General features: G+C 35.1%; 1 long non-coding RNA gene across 1 annotated transcript; it reads left to right on the plus strand.

Moving 5' to 3' along the window:
- The first annotated feature begins 14,231 nt into the window (after positions 1-14,231).
- LOC113355335 lies at positions 14,232-17,062 on the plus strand. The gene is made up of 2 exons (XR_003362362.1): positions 14,232-15,589; positions 16,831-17,062. It is a non-coding gene; the product is annotated as an uncharacterized LOC113355335 (long non-coding RNA).
- Positions 17,063-18,116: the final 1,054 nt, after the last annotated feature.

Genomic DNA, 18,116 nt, shown 5'->3' on the forward strand with positions numbered 1-18,116 from the left:
TTGAGAAGAGAATTATTGCGGACACCATTGTTGTTTGGGGAACTGTCAGCAGGTACATTGTAGCTTCCAAAAAACTGGTTGGATATTCAGAGAACAGGTAGAAAGGTCAATGGCTGGTAAATCCCCCAATTTGGTAATTGGAGGACACAATTGAGCATAATCAGGTTCTGTAGTATCATGTTCTTCAGGGATAACCACTATGCTAGACAAACTAGAATTAGACCTTGTACATTTCCTCAAATCATCCCTTGGGTTGATCTTTCTTTTGAGATTTGCTAGAGCATCATGTTCAGTTGAGTGAAGTGTTCTTCTAGTGATGATTGGGTTGGTATTTGGGACAACAGCAGTTTTGAATCTTCTTGATGAGTTGGTAGTACGACGACCACTAGAGGCTAGCTCGGAACCAGAAATAGAAGCTTCAACAGTAACATTTTGAGTAGTAACTTGCTTGAGAATGATTGGTAAGCCATTCTCCAGTAGAGTCGAATGTTGCTCAACAGGACCAACATCAAAGATCCCCAGAGTAGTGGAACTGTTTACAAAGGGACCCATATGAAAAGTGTTTGACAAGCCCTTCTGAGTTGTATTTTTCATTCGCTGGTCAATATTCTTTGGTTTTTCTTTATTGCACATTTCAAGTACAGAAGAATCAATTTGAGTTTCTGGTACCATTTCAGTTTGTTGCATGATGGTATCTTTAATGGCAGCAGAGGGAAAATCTACTTGGTTGATTACCGTTGGAGAAGGCATCATTAGCCTGGAGACGGTTGGGAGAACATACTTGCTGCTAGAAGCATCAAGTTCTTTGATTTTTTTATGCTTTAATTTCCAAGCAGGACAATTTTGATCTTTATGATCAATAACACGACATGAAGTGCAGAAATACCTTGGCACCTTGATGTATCTATATTCAATCAGAAATGGTTGAGTTCTACAACTGGTAAATAGGGGAATGCCCACTGGCAAAGCTATCTGTACTGGAATTATGAGACACACTTTGGCGTTCTTCTTTAGGGGATGTTTGACAAAAGGAGCTTGAACATCAATGAGTTCACCCATTTTGAGAGTGAGTTTTTGGAGATCTTCAAACTCAGTACACTCGTTTGGAATATTGCATAAATTGAACCACATTATTTCTTTATCGAAATAGAGTTGATGATATGCTGGCTACCCTTCAGTTGGAACCACTTTCAATACCATTTGATAACCACAAACGAATCAAGGTCTCTGAGAATTAATTCTGTTGAAATCATCTTCAGCTAAGAAATGAATAAGAACTTTGTTGCGCAAGCCATTGAATGTGGTGACAGTAGGGGGTTGGGCTAAAGGCCCGTTATTGCATATGTAGAAACGGATAGAAGAAGTAGGGACAAACGTTTCTATAAAGACCCTCAAGCTCGTCAACGCTATTAGACTAGTCAATAGACGTATTAGCCAATAATATCTCGATTAGTTTAAAACCAACGTTAATTAATAAAAATTAATCTAACAACGATCTAGATATGAAACTAGTACCTTCGAATAGATCTCGAAAAGTCACGCATAATGGACTACTCGAACGTGTCAATCGGATACTGGACGAAGAAAATATCATCAGATTAGTGTGTAGAGAAAATTAGTGATTTTGTGGTTTAGCCGCCTTGGCATCCCTTATCCAGAACGTGGGTGCCTTTGTAAAATTTGGTTGGCCTTATCCCCATACCGTGAAGATAACTCTCATATTTTCCTTATCTTTCATTCTTATTCTTCTTTCTTTCTTCTTCTTCTTCTTCTTCTTCTTTTCATTCTTCTTCTCTGTTCATCACCTGGTTGAGATTTGAGAGAACAAATCGGTGTTTCTACGATCGGAAAAAGGTGGGAAATATCATAGCGTGTCTGTTGGTGGTGATGTTGATTTGTTGTGAGGAGAAGAAGAATTAGTATCTAAAGTGAATCAGGGGAACCAAGTTAGGGTTTGTGGATTGATCTTTGGATTCGTGTGGAATTATTATGTTGACTGAGTTGTTGGTAGATGAAGATTAAGAGGGTTGTTGTTTAATTGCTGAGATGAAGTAGTTTTGAAGATGAATCAAGAATTAGGGTTTCATAAGAAGAATCGGAGAAGGATTGGAAGATGAAATTAAAGTGAAGGGGATTGAATTAATGATGGGTTTATTCTTGATTGAAGTATATTTGGATGTTTTGGGGATGTGTTGGAGGTGAATCGAATTAGGGTTTGTTTCTGTTTGAAGAAAGATAATTAGGTATTGGCTGTGATAAACACATGGTTTAGGGAGGAGATGATGTTGAATGAATTGAGTTAGTGGATTGTTGTAGTTTTAAGAAGAATTGAAGAATCGATCCAAACAAGAAGATTAGTTGATATCATTTTGCTGGAATGGAATCATTTAAGGTAATTGTTCTTTCTCAGTAACTAGGTAAGGTTATTCAAGTTCATTATTGAGTTAATAGGTTTGTTGATGAATTAAGAATTCTGAAAGATATCTGGTTATGCAAGGAAGTTGTACAGATACTTATGATGAATTACATGGAACTAGTATAAATGAAGATGAGTACATGGTTTGAGTTTTTAGTACTGTATGAATGTGAACTACATGGAATAGGAAGAGATGTTGTTTCTACTGAGTCGTGAACACTAAAAGTTAGAAGAATGTCAAGTGGAGTACATATGGTAGTTTTTGAGGAGAGTGTGTTTAAAGGTGAATATGAATTGATGCAGGTGAAGATTTTGGAGTGAACTGCTAGTCTTCAGTGTATAAAAATCGAGATGGTTTGGTATTGGGATGAATGGTGTTTGTAATAGAAAAACTTAATTGTTGTTGTTGAAGTTGATTGAGGTAAACTGAGTGCAGGTTGTTTGAGTCTGAGATTTGGTGGGTATGAAAATGGTGGATCTAAAGTGACTAAGTTGAGTTATGGTGATTACACTGTGATGAATGAAATTGCCAGTTTGGTAGTGTTGGTGCTGGTATTTTGTTTGCAAGGCAATTAGAAGTGAAGTGTATTCAAATGGGAGTTGTAGTTGAGGTTTGAGTGTTATTTGAGTTGTGGAGCTTAATGAGAGATTAATTGGAGGCTTGCTTAGGAATGTAATTGCAGGTAAGCTGCATTGCCTCTGTAAATCATTTTAGAGTTACAAATTGAAATGAATGATTTGATATAGTGAAATAGATTGGAGTTGAATTGATGTTAGAATTACTGATGTGTAAGAACCTTTGGCTTGTCTGACTGAACTTAGTCAGTCTGACTCGTTTTCGTTTAACTGACTTCGTTATTTGACTGAGTTGAGTTGACCTTGTTAACCTGAGTTGGGTCGGTTTGACTCAGTGACCATACCAATAGACCGTGGACTTTGACCTAGATTTAGACGTTGACTGTTAGATGACATGTGATCGCCAGTTTGACCATTAGCGACCGTTAGTTGACTCAGATGGACTGGACCTTAGTTAATGGGCTTGTTTAGCGGACTTGGGCTTAGACCTATTATTCCTATTTTGATGTATGGACCTCTTGTGGTCCGAATTAACCTTGGACTTCTTCTAGAAAGATGTGGATATTTATAAGACTTAGATAATAGACTATAGAATCAACCTAATTGAGTTAGTAAACCTTAGCTATACATAATGAAAAGGTGTAAAGTGATAAAATGAACTTAGAACCATTAGATTGATTTGTATGATTCTTGTGTGAGCCATTTTGGCTAGATTCTTAGAGTTCTTGTGTGATTAACAATTAGTCTATATTAACAACGAACGATTCAAAGGATGAAACAGTGGATCGTGGATCTCGAGGAAGGCGTGGCTTGTCATCAAAAGAGATGGGAATACATTGAACTTTTTTATAACCATTGTTATTTCTTTTACAAAAGTCTTTGTTTAACAAACTCATGCATTGTCTGATTGTACATTCCATGCTTTGTTTAGTTTGCATTACGATTGTTCTGTTGATTCTTTGAATCTTTCCACGATTTGGAAAGGACTTGTAATGTTTTGTTGGTCATTATGAATTGTTATGGGAAATGAGAATTTCCACTTTTGGTATATAGGATACGCTCCTTCAAATTTATATCTACATGAATTCAGCTTTTACGTACATGGCTAGGGTGATACACCACAATATTATTATTCGGTGTGGAACAAAACGACATCAATATTATACATTGTTTGAAGAAGGAGTTTGTCCATATACATGTTTGTTTATTTGAGTGACTTGGTCACTTTTTATTGTTTGGGAAAATATGTATTGTTTTCCAACTCTTGCTTATGATTACTGTAAAGTTAAATGTTATTCCTACTGGGCACCCCTTTTAGGGATGATGTGCTCACCCATTCCCACTTTCAGTTTCAGAGACAGATCAGAGTTGCGCAGCGAAAGCTTCGAAGAGTTGAGTCTGTTAGTTGGTTAACTTCTGATATGTTTATTATGCTGTATATTCTATTTGTAAACCAAATAACTATTGTATATGTATCATTTGTGAGAAGTTATTGTATATAAATATTTCTGAGCGGGGCTAGTTTTGGGTTAAGTTATGTAGTAGATTTCTTATTTGAACGTTTAAGTAAATGATTTCTTAGTACCTCTTTATTTAGCTAATCTCTTGGATTAGTCAGCTGCTAGCTTTGGGGGCGCTACAGTGTTGGTATCAAAGCTCACTATTAGATCTTACATGGGAAAAGATAGAAATAGCCAGTGCCAGTTAGTGAAATAAATTAGTTTAGAACTGAGTTGGGTTAGAGAGATAAATCTTAATCACTAAAATCTATTAATAATTAAAAGATTTTTTTGATTGATTAATTTGTTTGTTTGATTGTTTGTGTATGTAATGAAGTAAAAATTGTAGGGTACACCAATAACTTTAGCTATTAAAGGTTAGGGAATAATCAGTCTAAAAAGTATGAACACGTATACAATCAAATACTAGAAAAATAGTGAGATCAAAAACAATTGATAAATCTTGAAAGTCATATAAAAAGTTATTGAGCACTTTGTAGAATCAACGGATTATAAATACATAAACATTAATAATATTTATGGGACTCAATAATATTTGTAAGAGTAGTTAGAATAATAGTTCAACCATCAATGTTAATAATAAATATATTATAATAGCAATTATAGATGACAATAAAAGTAATAACAATTTTGATAAAGTAATGTTAGCATTTATCAATTAGTATTATATTAAACTTAATTTAAATAAAATGTCAATAAGGATATATAACGATAAAAATAATAATTATAATTAAATAATTAGGGAAAATTGATAACGCTTATTTACAATTAAGTTTTGTGAATTAAACTAATTACAAATTAGAGATATATGTTTTTGCGTCTAAACTAGATAGTTTTTTTTTTTGATGTAAAAGACGGATATATTAATCAACAAATAAAGTACAAGATGTTTGTGAGCTCATTTTTATCGAAAACATTGGAAATAACACTAGATTTTAAAACCTTGTGCTGAATATGAGCAGACCTGTGTTGAAATTGCTTTACTCTAGCTTCTTTTGCAATATGGTCCTCCATGGAGTTATATTTCCTGTCTATATACTTTACCTGTGCTTGTGGAAGTTTTTCCAATGTTGAGTTCACTTCTTGTATGGTGTTGTCTGCACTCCAATGAGAATCTTTATATGATTTGTTGATCGTCTCCTCCAGCATTTTGCATTCCGTAACTAAAGAGACCGTCGATAGAATATTTTTACTTAACCAACTAGAAGCCTTTAATAGTGCTTTTGATTCTGCATGAAAAGCTGAGGCAGCCTACTCCGAACTAGCTTCAATATACATAAAGTTTCGTTGTCCACAGAATAAAGAAGAAAAGCGTACCCCATGGTCGAATCTTCTTTTTTGAAAGCCGCATCAATAAATATTATCCAATCCGAATATAAGTTAGACCATTTCTCTTTGGGGGCTTTACTTCTTTGAATCTTCGTTTTTTTTTGGTTCCTTTTCTTAGAATTCTGATTTTGAAAATTTTTAATCTGTTCCATGAGTTGGAGCGGACTCGGGTTAATTTTCTCAAAAACTACGGAACATCTGTGCTTCCAAATGAACCAGGATATAATAGATATTTTATCTGATAGTTGAATGTAATCTTGGTCCGTGATCCGCTTTTTTATCCAATGTTCGATGGAATCCGAATTACTCCTAGTGTTTACCGCTTTTAAAGAAAGACCAAACCATATAGCTCTCGCGAAAGGACACAATCGAAAGAGATGTAGTTCTGATTCTGGCTCTTGAGAATTACACATTGGACACTCTGTATTTATGTCAGCATTATGCATTCCAAGTCTTGAATTGGTTGGAAGAGCTTTTTGGGCTAGTTTCCAGACGAACAATTTGATTCTTGGGATTGCTTGTATTTTCCATATTTTTTGCCAGGGAAAAGAAGTTACAGTATTGCTGTCTAGAACTTGGTTTGAGAGAAAGTTATAAACATTTTTTGCCGTGAAGGTTCCTGAAGGATGATATTGCCATCTGATCTTGTCTTGTTCTTGACTTTTTGGGGTTATTGCTAGGATTTTTCTTTTTATTTCTGGGTGAAAATAAGTATTAATTTTTTCTTGATCCCAGGTATTTTCGGGGGTGATCAGCTCGTTGACCCTATGTGGAACCGAATCTTGGATATTGATGGGCTTTTGTATAATATTTGTGTTAGGAACCCATTTGTCTTCTCAAATTTTTGCGGAGGCTCCATTTTTAACTTGCCATATAAAATTACCTTTAATGAGATCCAATCTTTTTTTATGCTTGCCATATCCAGGATAATTTGGACGATCGAGAGAATTCCAATGGATGAGAGTTTGGGAAATATTTCGCTTTGAGGAGTTTGGCCCAAAGTTGATCTTGATCTGAGATGAGACGGCTAGCTAGTTTTGCAAGGAGAGCTATGTTAAACTGGTGCGGGTCCTTGATTCCGAGACCTCCTTGGGAGATACGCTTGCAGATACTGGCCCAAGCCCTTATATATCCGCCTCTGCTTTTAGGCTTATCCTTATTCCACCAAAAATCTCTTTGGATTCTGTCCATTTGATCTAACGTTTCTTTAGGCAGAGCTAGCACTTGCATTTGGTAAGTAGGATAACCTTGAAGAATAGATTTTATTAGGACTGTTCTGCCTGCTTGCGAAAGAAATTTCGATTTCCATCCTTGTAGAGTGGCATAATATTTTTGTAGCAGAGGTTCAAAGTTTTCTTTCTATTTTTATCAAAGAAGAGCGGAGTTCCCAGGTATCTATCATTTTTTGTCAGTAAGGGAACTTTTAGAATTCTCGCAATGTTTTTCCCTTATTTTGGATGAATTATAGGGATGAAGTAGATACTGTATTTGTGGAGGTTTACCATCTGTCCTGTAATCTCCCCAAATCTTGAAAGGATGTCTAACAGATTTTTAGCCTCCCCTAAATCCGCTTTAGCGAACAAAAAGCAGTCATTTGCGAAGAACAAATGAGATATGTTCGGTGCATCTTTATTTATTTTGAGCCCTGATATCTTCTTTTCCAAAATAGCTTTTTCTAAAAGTCTCGAAAGGATCTCCATGCAAATTAAGAACAAGTATGGTGAAAGCGGGTCACCCTGTCTTAATCCTCTGGAAGTGTTAAATTTCGGACCCGGGGAACCATATAGAAGGATAGAAAAAGAGGTGGTTGAGATGCATTGCATTATTAAATTTATCCACGCATCACCAAAGCCTAGGGATGATAGAGCCGAATTGATGAAATTCCACTCTACTCTGTCAAAAGATTTGGATAGATTTAACTTTAAAGCAAAGGAACCTTTCGTGGCTTTTGAGTTTTTCACTAAATGAATAAGCTCGTGCGCGATTATTATATTTTCCGTAAGTTGTCTCCCTGGAAGGAATGCGTATTGATTTGGGGTGATTATCTTGTTTAGGATTGGTTTTAGTCGGTTTGATAGAATTTTGGAAATGGTCTTGTATATTGTATTGCTAAGGCTGATGGGTCTGAAATCTGATGGGGTTTGGGGAGTATATATCTTTGGGATCAGTGTTATGAATGTAAAGTTTAGATCTGGGTTTAGATTTCCGGTTTTAAAGAAATCTTGAACTATTCTAATTATATTTGGACCCATTATATCCCAATTCGCTTAAAAAAAACCGCTTGAAACCCATCTGGTCCTGACGCTCCCCACTGGTTCATCTTGGTAATAGTATTCCAAATTTCTTCTTTTGAAGGGATAATTGTTAATGAGTAATTTTCCTCTTCAGAAATGCTAAATCTTCCACTAAATTGTTGTTGAGTGAGGTGCCTATTTGAGTGAAGTGGTTTATTAAGAGGGTATTAATTTGGTCTTTGTCTGAAATCCATAAACCCGATGGTTCTCTAAGGGAGTTGATAGCATTGATTCTTTTTCTATTTGAAGTTGAGGCATAGAAGTACTCCGTATTTTGGTCGTATTCTTTAAAGAATTTATCCCTTGAAATTTGGTGGTAGTAATCATTTTTAATTTTATACCATTTCCCCAATTCAGCTTGGAGATTTTTTATTTTATTCAGATTTTCGGAATATTTCCCGGTTCTGTGTAGATTTTCAATCCTATTATTCAGGGATTTTATGTTCTTATGAATATTTCCAAATACATCTGAGTTCTATTGGGATAGATCCGAGGATAATAATTGAAGCTTCGAATAGATGTTTGTATCTAGAGTGATATTGGAGTGGAAATTCCAAGAGTTGGCAACCAATGAGGATATAGTTGGATGGGATAGCCAAGATCTGATACATCTAAATGGTTTTTGGATTTTTTGCTTTTCCGGGTTTGAATCAAGAAGGAGTGGTGTATGATCAGAACCAACTCTAGGAAGATGACTCACCTTTGTGTCGGGAAAATTTTGTGACCACTGAAATGAGGTCAAGGCTCTGTCTATTCTTTCGCATATGTTAGCATCGCCCTCTCTATTAGTTGACCATGTGAATGGTGCTCCTTCATAACCCACATCTTGAAGGCCCAGAGAATCAATTGTTCTAACTATGAAGGATTTGCTGCTTGAGCTTGTTTTATTTCCGCCCTATTTCTCCTCTGGGTCTAGTATAACATTTAGATCTCCTATTAGTAACCAGGATTTGTTGACCTGCTGAGCAATGTTAGTAATATACGACCATTGTTTAAATTTAGCTTCCGGCTCCACTGCACTATAAACACAAGTGATTAGCACCTCAACTAGACCTATTTCTGATTCGAAAAGACACACATTTAGGTTTGAAGAAATAAGGTTCATTTTTATGTTGTTATGCCACGCAATTGCTAACCATTTTGCAATTCCCACCGAAGGAACTATAAACCAGTCGTCAAAATGAGATTTTTTTAAAAAAGTTTCCATACGAGACAGTGGAGCTTTTGTCTCGGCAACCAAAATTATGTCCAAAATTATGTCCGGCTTGTAAAAGAGGGTGAGGTGGTTAAGATGGTCCTGGGTAATTGGAGTGAGGTGGTTAAGATGGTCCTGGGTAATTGGAGTGAGGTGGTTAAGATGGTCCTGGGTAATTGGAGTACCAATACCTTGCACGTTCAAAGAAAGTAATTTCATAATATCACAGGGGAAAGAGTGGGATGGCTTTGACAAATCGACAATGAAAACAAAAAGGTAAAAAACAAACAATAAAGAGACACTGTAAAAAATACACTACTGAATAGCCAAACAGATTAATAATAAGTAGAATTGACAGAAAGAAGTACACAGACAAGATGAATTTATGATAACAATTACAGGGAATTCCACTAAGGGAGTACACAACATCAGCCAAAAGGAGTATGATTGCTAATAAAAACTCAGAGAGTAAAAGGAAGATATGTTGTAAACAAGTAGTGAAAGACCAAGCCAGACAGATAAAGGTTAAGTAAGAAAGGGAAACTATGTTGATAGACTATATTACAAGTAAATATAGACAGGGAAATTATAGACACAAAGACAAGTAATTACAGAAAGAGAACTGAAAGTAAACTAGTTACACTAAGCAAAGCAGAAAGTAAAAAACAGAAAGCAACACAATAGCAAAAAAAAAAACAGAAAACCCAAAATGTAAGAAAGCACATAGGCTCTGATGGTTAGAGCATCTTTGAAGCACTAGAGGATTTCTGTATATAATAGGGTCATGATGATTAGTTATTATCATCTGCAATGCCCTTGCCTTTTGAGTTGTCTTTCAATATTGCAGGCATTGAGGTCGAGGCTTCACCCTTAAACCACTCATGGGGGTGAACTAGGTTGCTCTCAAGTGGTTCAGATCTGTAAACTTCTCTAGAAATTGTCACAACTTGGTCCGAGTGGGGGATGCTCTCATCTATCTCAGTAATTCTAGTTCTTTTAGGTGTAGGCAAAGCTGAATCCCCTTGAAAATAATTCTGCAAAAGATTCCAGTTGCTAAGGTAAGCTGAGTGGGATTCCATAGCTTGCTGTGATGAGGTTGCACCCTCTCATTGACCCGAAACCACATTAAACATCAGACTAGTCCTAGTCCTTTTCTGGATCACTTTCCACATATAAGAGTCCTTTTGCACACCATCAATTTTGTAGAAAGTTTCAACTGACCCATTATGATTACTAGAAGATGATGCCACATTGTTGTTCTGAGAAGCTGTATTTATGCTACCTTGCTTGTTGTTTTCTTCATTAAGATATTGTAGGTAATCAGAACATGTTACCTCAGACTGAGATTGCCCAGCAGCTGCACTGGACAAACTATCCTCGTGTTATGCTGCATCATAGCTGGAGCTTGCTGAGGTTCTTCTTGCTGAATATTTGGTTCTACCTGATTGAACTGGTTCATTGCTTCCATGATGTTGTCTGCTTCAGCTTGTTGTTCCTCTGCATGTTGTTGAGCAATGACAAATTCTGCACAATTTTGAAGCTTGTGACCAATGAGGTTGCAGAACCCACAGAAGTTGTTGGGGCAGTTATGAAGTTCGAAGTTGATAGTATTGTAGAAACCCATTTCATTTTCAGCCCTCACGCTGAACCTTAGCCTTTGTTTGTATCTGATAAAAGCTCTTACAGTAATATAGTATGTTCCATTAGCTTTGGGTACAGGGTACGAAAAAGAAGTGATCTCACCCATACAAGCTAAATATCTTCTTAAATTTTCACTGTCTACTTGAGCTGGTGTTAGATTGTGAATGGTGATAAAGAACATTTCAGTATCTGGACTCCAAGTGACCAAGTTTTCAGTTCTCTCCCATTTCCTTGTATAGAACAAGTCACCAAATATCTTTCTAGTTGCAACAGCTAATACTCTACACATTTCATAATCCCTTTCAAATCTCACCATGAAGACCGAATCACTGCATTTGCGCACTGATAATCCACCTTGAATCTTCCATTGGAAAAGCAGGGCATTCCTAACATCCCAGCTGTTTCTATCAACTGGTTCTGCAAATCTGCCCAACGACAAATTGTCCACAGTTTTTCATTGTTTCGAAATCTTGAAGGTATCACTTCATTGAGGTTAAAGGGTCCACCATTACTCAGATTCAAGGCTAACTGGAGTTGGTTGGTTAAATTAAGAGACATCACCATGCCAAACATAAGACATGGTGATACACAGGCACAGCTAAAGCTACTAATACAGAGGTAATGAAAGAAATTGAGGGTTTGAGGTGAACACAAGATGGGTTTTGTGTTTTCTGAAGGGTATGAAATGAATAACTCAGGGAAAGTTTCATCATCTTACAAGGTATTTATAGTATGAAATTAGGGTTTTGAAGGGGAGAAATAAAAAACCAGATTAAAGAATCAAATAGCAGAAATTTTAAATTCACAGCCAAATTAGATAGAAGAATAGATTAATTAACTGGGAACAATTAGAATGGAAACAAGTGTAAGAATTCTGAGATTTTTCTTACAGATGGCAAAGGGTTTTAAGAAATCTGTGAGTGTTCTTCAAGAAATAGGATTCAGCAAGATCTTAATTAAATAGAGAACCACGCTCAAGAAAAGAATTATAATGATTACCTGACAATGTTGGGGAAGCAATGGATTAACCGTGTAGTATTGGGTTTCTGCAGAAGAACTCATGACCTAAACCTAGACCCCCACTACCAATCTTCAGTTAAAAAAAACACCTCGACCAAATCGATTAGGACCCACAGAATAAGAATCATAGTGCTTCATTAGATTGTAAACCATCAGAGCCTATGACCGGCCGATTAGCCGTTCATGGCAAGGAAAACCAGAAGAAGAAGATGGACGAAAAAACTAGAACTTCGTGGGAAAGCAAAAGGGTTTTTTTCAACAATGTGGAGTTTCTAACTAGATGGTTAATATAATACGTATTAGGCGTTAGATATAAGAAGATAATGATATAACGTATAAAATAAAAAGACTCAACTTGTGAGAAATTTTGTGCCGAAATTATATTTAGGCTAACAAATGATCCAGTAAATCTTTTAAAATGAAACAAATATAAATGAAGTAGTAATAAAAGTATTCAGATGCTTAGTGTGATATTAGAATTAAAAGAAAATAAATTTGTATACTAATAGGATGTTTTGCATTAATAGCAAAATCTAAAAACTATTAGGATATATTATGATTTTAAGTAGACTCAAACTTAAATCATATAAATTACCAACGTCAATATTTAACGAAATATAATATACAGATTCCACTTAAACAAATAAAATCTATTATATCAATCGTTACGTGAATGTAAAATTATATTTAGAAGGTTAAACCTTAGTGTACCAACCGGACTATTAACTTGAGAATAATGAAAATAATAATATAATTAAGACAATAATTTTTGATAAGATAAGCAAATAATTACTATAAATTTAGAGTTATGATAAATATCATTTGGATAATAATTATAGGATAGTAATAACAAAATGTAATTTCTATTAACAGAACAACTTAAGGATTACTTAGCAGTAATATAAAATTTAAGAATATAAAGTTAGATCAAATGAAATCTAGTATTAATAATAAAAATTAATTTTGCATTAATTAAATACAATTAACTTTTATCAATTTAAGAAATAAGAAATAAATGTACTACCAATAATAAAATATTAACACCAATCAATTATGAAAAATTGTTAGCGGTTATTTACTTATATCAAGTCACATATGAAATAAACAAATAGATACATTGAAAATAATATGTAAAATAAAATAATAACAGTAATATTTGGATAATGGTTATAACACTAATATATTTTAAACAGTACATGAATTTAAAAATTATTTAGTTATAATAATATAGTTTCATTTACATAAATAATTAGTAATAATGATAAATCAAATAAAATAAATTTTGATGATTAATTTTTAAAATGATGTAAACTATTTATATAAGTTATGAAGTAAAATTTTCAGCTAAATCAATTACAACAGAATTTAGAGATTAATTAGTCGTAATAAGTTAGCATTTAATTAATCCAGCACTGGGGAATAGTGAAGATTGTGTTTGCTCTGTTCGTAGGAAGGCATTGTTGGGACTGCCCAACCTTGACAGGGCAACTACATTCAGAGATGACCGATCATAGAAGTTTGATATAATTCGTTAGGAAACCAATAATTATAAATTTACTAGAAAGATACATAGGAATATCCCTTGTAATTAAAGACAATCATCTTATAGATAGAAGTTAGTGTAGAGAACTTAAAGACTATAATTTATAGTTATCCATTATAGAGATTATTGTAAGAAACTTAAACTTCCCTATTTCGTAGAACTTAAATCGGCATAGTTGAGCCTAGAGCCACATGTCGTAGTTGTAGAGCTATATAGGTTGTGCTTTGTTTTATGTTCTTTGCGCTTAGACAAGAGATGTGATTATTCAATAAGGTGGGAAGTTTTTGAAGACCAGAAGGATGGTTTGATTTTCGAGGACGAAAATGAATAAGGTGGGGAGAATGTAAAGACCCTCAAGCTCGTCAACGCTATTAGACTAGTCAAGAGACATATTAGCCAATACTATCTCGATTAGTTTAAAACGAATGTTAATTAATAAAAATTAATCTAACAACGATCTAGATAGGAAACTAGTACCTTCAAATAGATCTCGAAAAGTTACGCATAATGGACTACTCGAACGTGTCAATCGGATACCGGACGAAGAAAATATCATCAGATTAGTTTATAGGGAAAATTATTCATTTTGTGGTTTAGCCGCCTTGGCAGCCCATATCCAGAACGTGGATGCCTTTGTAAAATTTGGTCGGCCTTATCCCCAGACCGTGAAGATAACTCTCATATTTTCCTTCTCTTTCATTCTTATTCTTCTTTCTTTCTCTTTCTTCTTCTTCTTCTTTTCATTCTTCTCATCTTTTCATCACCTGGTTGAGATTTGAGAGAACAAATCGATGTTTCTACGATCGGAAAAAGGTGGGAAATATCATAGCGTGTCTGTTGGTGGTGATATTGATTTGTTGTGAGGAGAAGAAGAATTTGTATCTAAAGTGAATCAGGGGAACCAAGTTAGGGTTTGTGGATTGATCTTTGGATTCGTGTGGAATTATTATGTTGACTGAGTTGTTGGTAGATGAAGATTAAGAGGGTTGTTGTTTAATTGCTGAGATGAAGTAGTTTTGAAGATGAATCAAGAATTAGGGTTTCATAAGATGAATCGGAGAAGCATTGGAAGAGGAAATTAAAGTGAAGGGGATTGAATTAATGATGGGTTTATTCTTGATTGAAGTATATTTGGATGTTTTGGGGCTGTGTTGGTGGTGAATCGAATTAGGGTTTGTTTCTATTTGAAGGAAGATTATTAGGTATTGGCTGTGATAAACGCATGGTTTAGGGAGGAGATGATGTTGAATGAATTGAGTTAGTGGGTTGCTGTAGTTTTAAGAAGAATTGAAGAATCGATTCAAACAAGAAGATTAGTTGATCTCATTTTGCCGGAATGGAATTTAAGGTAATTGTTCTTTCTCAGTAACTAGGTAAGGTGATTCAAGTTCATTATTGAGTTAATAGGTTTGTTGATGAATTAAGAATTATGAAAGATATCTGGGTATGCAAGGAAGTTGTACAGATACTTATGATGAATTACAGGGAATTAGTATAAATGAAGATGAGTACATGGTTTGAGTTTTTAGTACTGTATGAATGTGAACTACAGGGAAGAGGAAGAGATGTTGTTTCTACTGAGTCTTGAACACTCAGAGTTAGAAGAATGTCAAGTTGAGTACATATGGTAGTTTTTGAGAAGAGTGTGTTTAAAGGTGAATATGAATTGATGCAGGTGAAGATTTTGGAGTGAACTGCTAGTGTTCAGTGTATAAAAATGGAGATGGTTTGGTATTGGGATGAATGGTGTTTGTAATAGAAAAACTGAGTTGTTGTTGTTGAAGTTGATTGAGGTTAACTGAGTGCAGGTTGTTTGAGTCTGAGATTTGGTTGGTATGAAGATGGTGGATCTAAAGTGACTAAGTTGAGTTATGGTGATTACACTGTGATGAATAAAATTTCCAGTTTGGTAGTGTTGGTGCTAGTATTATGTTTGCAAGGCAATTAGAAGTGAAGTGTATTCAAATGGGAGTTGTAGTTGAGGTTTGAGTGTTATTTGAGTTGTGGAGCTTAATGAGAGATTAAGTGGAGGCTTGCTTAGGACTGCAATTGCAGGTAAGTTGTATTGCCTCTGTAAATCAATTTAGAGTTACAAATTGAAATGAATGATTTGATATAGTGAAATAGATTGGAGTTGAACTGATGTTAGAATTGCAGATGTGTAAGAACCTTTGGCTTGTCTGACTGAACTTAGTCAGCCTGACTCGTTTTCGTTTAGCTGACTTAGTTATCTGACTGTCGAGTTGACCCTGTTAACCTGAGTTAGATCCGTTTGACTCAGTGACCAGACCAGTAGACCGTTAACTTTGACCTGGATTTAGACGTTGACTGTTAGATAACATGTGACCGTCAGTTTGACCGTTAGCGACCGTTAGTTGACTCGGATGGACTGGACCTTAGTTAATGGGCTTGTTTAGCGGACTTGGGATTAGACCTAGTATTCCTATTTTGATGTATGGACCTCTTATGGTCCGAATTAACCTTGGGATTCTTCTACAAAGATGTGGATATTTAGAAGACTTAGATAATAGACTATAGAATCAACCTAATTGAGTTAGTAAACCTTAGATATACATAATGAAAAGGTGTAAAGTGATAAAATGAACTTAGAACCATTAGATTGATTTGTATGATTCTTGTGTGAGCCATTTTGGCTAGATTCTTAGAGTTCTTGTGTGATTAACAATTAATCTATATTAACAACGAACGATTCAAAGGATGAACCAGTGGATCGTGGATCTCGAGGTAGGCGTGGCTTGTCATCAAAAGAGATGGGAATACATTGAACTTTTTTATAACCATTGTTGTTTCTTTTACAAAAGTCTTTGTTTAACAAACTCATGCATTGTCTGATTGTACATTCCATGCTTTGTTTAGTTTGCATTACGATTGTTCTGTTGATTCTTTGAATCTTTCCACGATTTGGAAAGGACTTGTAATGTTTTGTTTGTCATTATGAATTGTTATGGTAAATGAGAATTTCCACTTTTGGTATATAGGATACGCTCCTTCAAATTTATATCTACATGAATTCAACTTTTATGCACATGGCTAGGGCGATACACCACAATATTTATTATTCGGTGTGGAACAAAACGACATCAATATTATACATTGTTTGAAGAAGGAGTTTGTCCATATATATGTTTTTTTATTTGAGTGACTTGGTCACTTTTTATTGTTTGGGAAAATATGTATTGTTTTCCAACTCTTGCTTATGATTACTGTAAAGTTAAATGTTATTTCTACTGGGCACCCCTTTTAGGGATGATGTGCTCACCCATTCCCACTTTCAGTTTCAGAGACAGATTAGAGTTGCGCTGCGAAAGCTTCGAGGAGTTGAGTCCGTTAGTTGGTTAACTTCTGATATGTTTATTATGCTGTATATTCTATTTGTAAACCAAATAACTATTGTATATGTATCATTTGTGAGAAGTTATTGTATATAAACATTTCTGAGCGGGGCTAGTTTTGGGTTAAGTTATGTAGTAGATTTCTTATTTGAATGTTTAAGTAAATGATTTCTTAGTACCTCTTTATTTAGATAATCTCTTGGATTAGTCAGCTGCTAGCTTCGGGGGCGTTACAGTTTCAAAGCATAAGTATCCCACCATACACCATTTCCAGTTACTATCAGATTCAGCTAGAACAACTTTCTTGTCTATGAAAACTGGTTCAGCAAGAGATGATGGTAAGGTTAGTTTCTCAGCCATTTGAGTAGAAAGGGTTTGAATATCAGTATTCAAATTTCAATTGTTTTCTGTAGAATTTGGGAGTTCCATCAGGTAAGAGAATTGGGTATATATGAATTTATTTTGATTGAGATCAGTATTATAGGTAATTAATATAAAATACAATTGTAGAAAAAGGAATCTCTTGGTGGTACTGTACTGATATTGATCACAAACAATATGGATAGAGAGAAGGCAAGAGGGGGTTGTTTGTTTATATGTTTGAACCTTAAAAAGGGAATGAGAAAATTGTTGACTATTAACAGGAAAGATTTCAGGAGAAATTTGGTGTAATGTAGCTGTAGTTGTACTGCAAAGACTGTGTTGTGGGAGGGGTTTATCATACGAAGTGTCACTTTCGTATCCATACTTTATGGGTACCTTTAGATTTGAGATATTCACGTGAGTTTGATGATAAAAGAACCATATAGGGACAAACGCAATAATACATTGTTGGTTTTCCTGGAATAGAAGATGGTGGTATGTAAGCCTGATGTAATTTGGGGTTGGTACATATTTAATGTGTTTGTCTTTTTTTTTTATAGACATAGGTATAGTAGAGCAAACTTCCAAGAGTAATAATGGTAGCATAGATATAGGATGGATAGTACAGATGGGTATGGGGTAAAAAGATCTGATGTAGGTGATGGGTTGGGGGGGGGGGGGGTTGTTGGGGTTCGATTGGTGACATGGGTTTGGTTTTAGATCTAGTAATCCATCTGGAGGACATGCCCCAGACCGCAATGGTGCCTCTCGAATGATGCTGCATTCTTCTAGTCTAAAAAACCCACAATTTTCATTAGACCCCAAATTGCTTTGTGGAAGTTAGATGACCTACCAATGCACCACTT

This window comes from Papaver somniferum, chromosome 3 (assembly GCF_003573695.1).
Source record: "Papaver somniferum cultivar HN1 chromosome 3, ASM357369v1, whole genome shotgun sequence".
In the NCBI taxonomy this organism is placed as follows: Eukaryota; Viridiplantae; Streptophyta; class Magnoliopsida; order Ranunculales; family Papaveraceae; genus Papaver; species Papaver somniferum.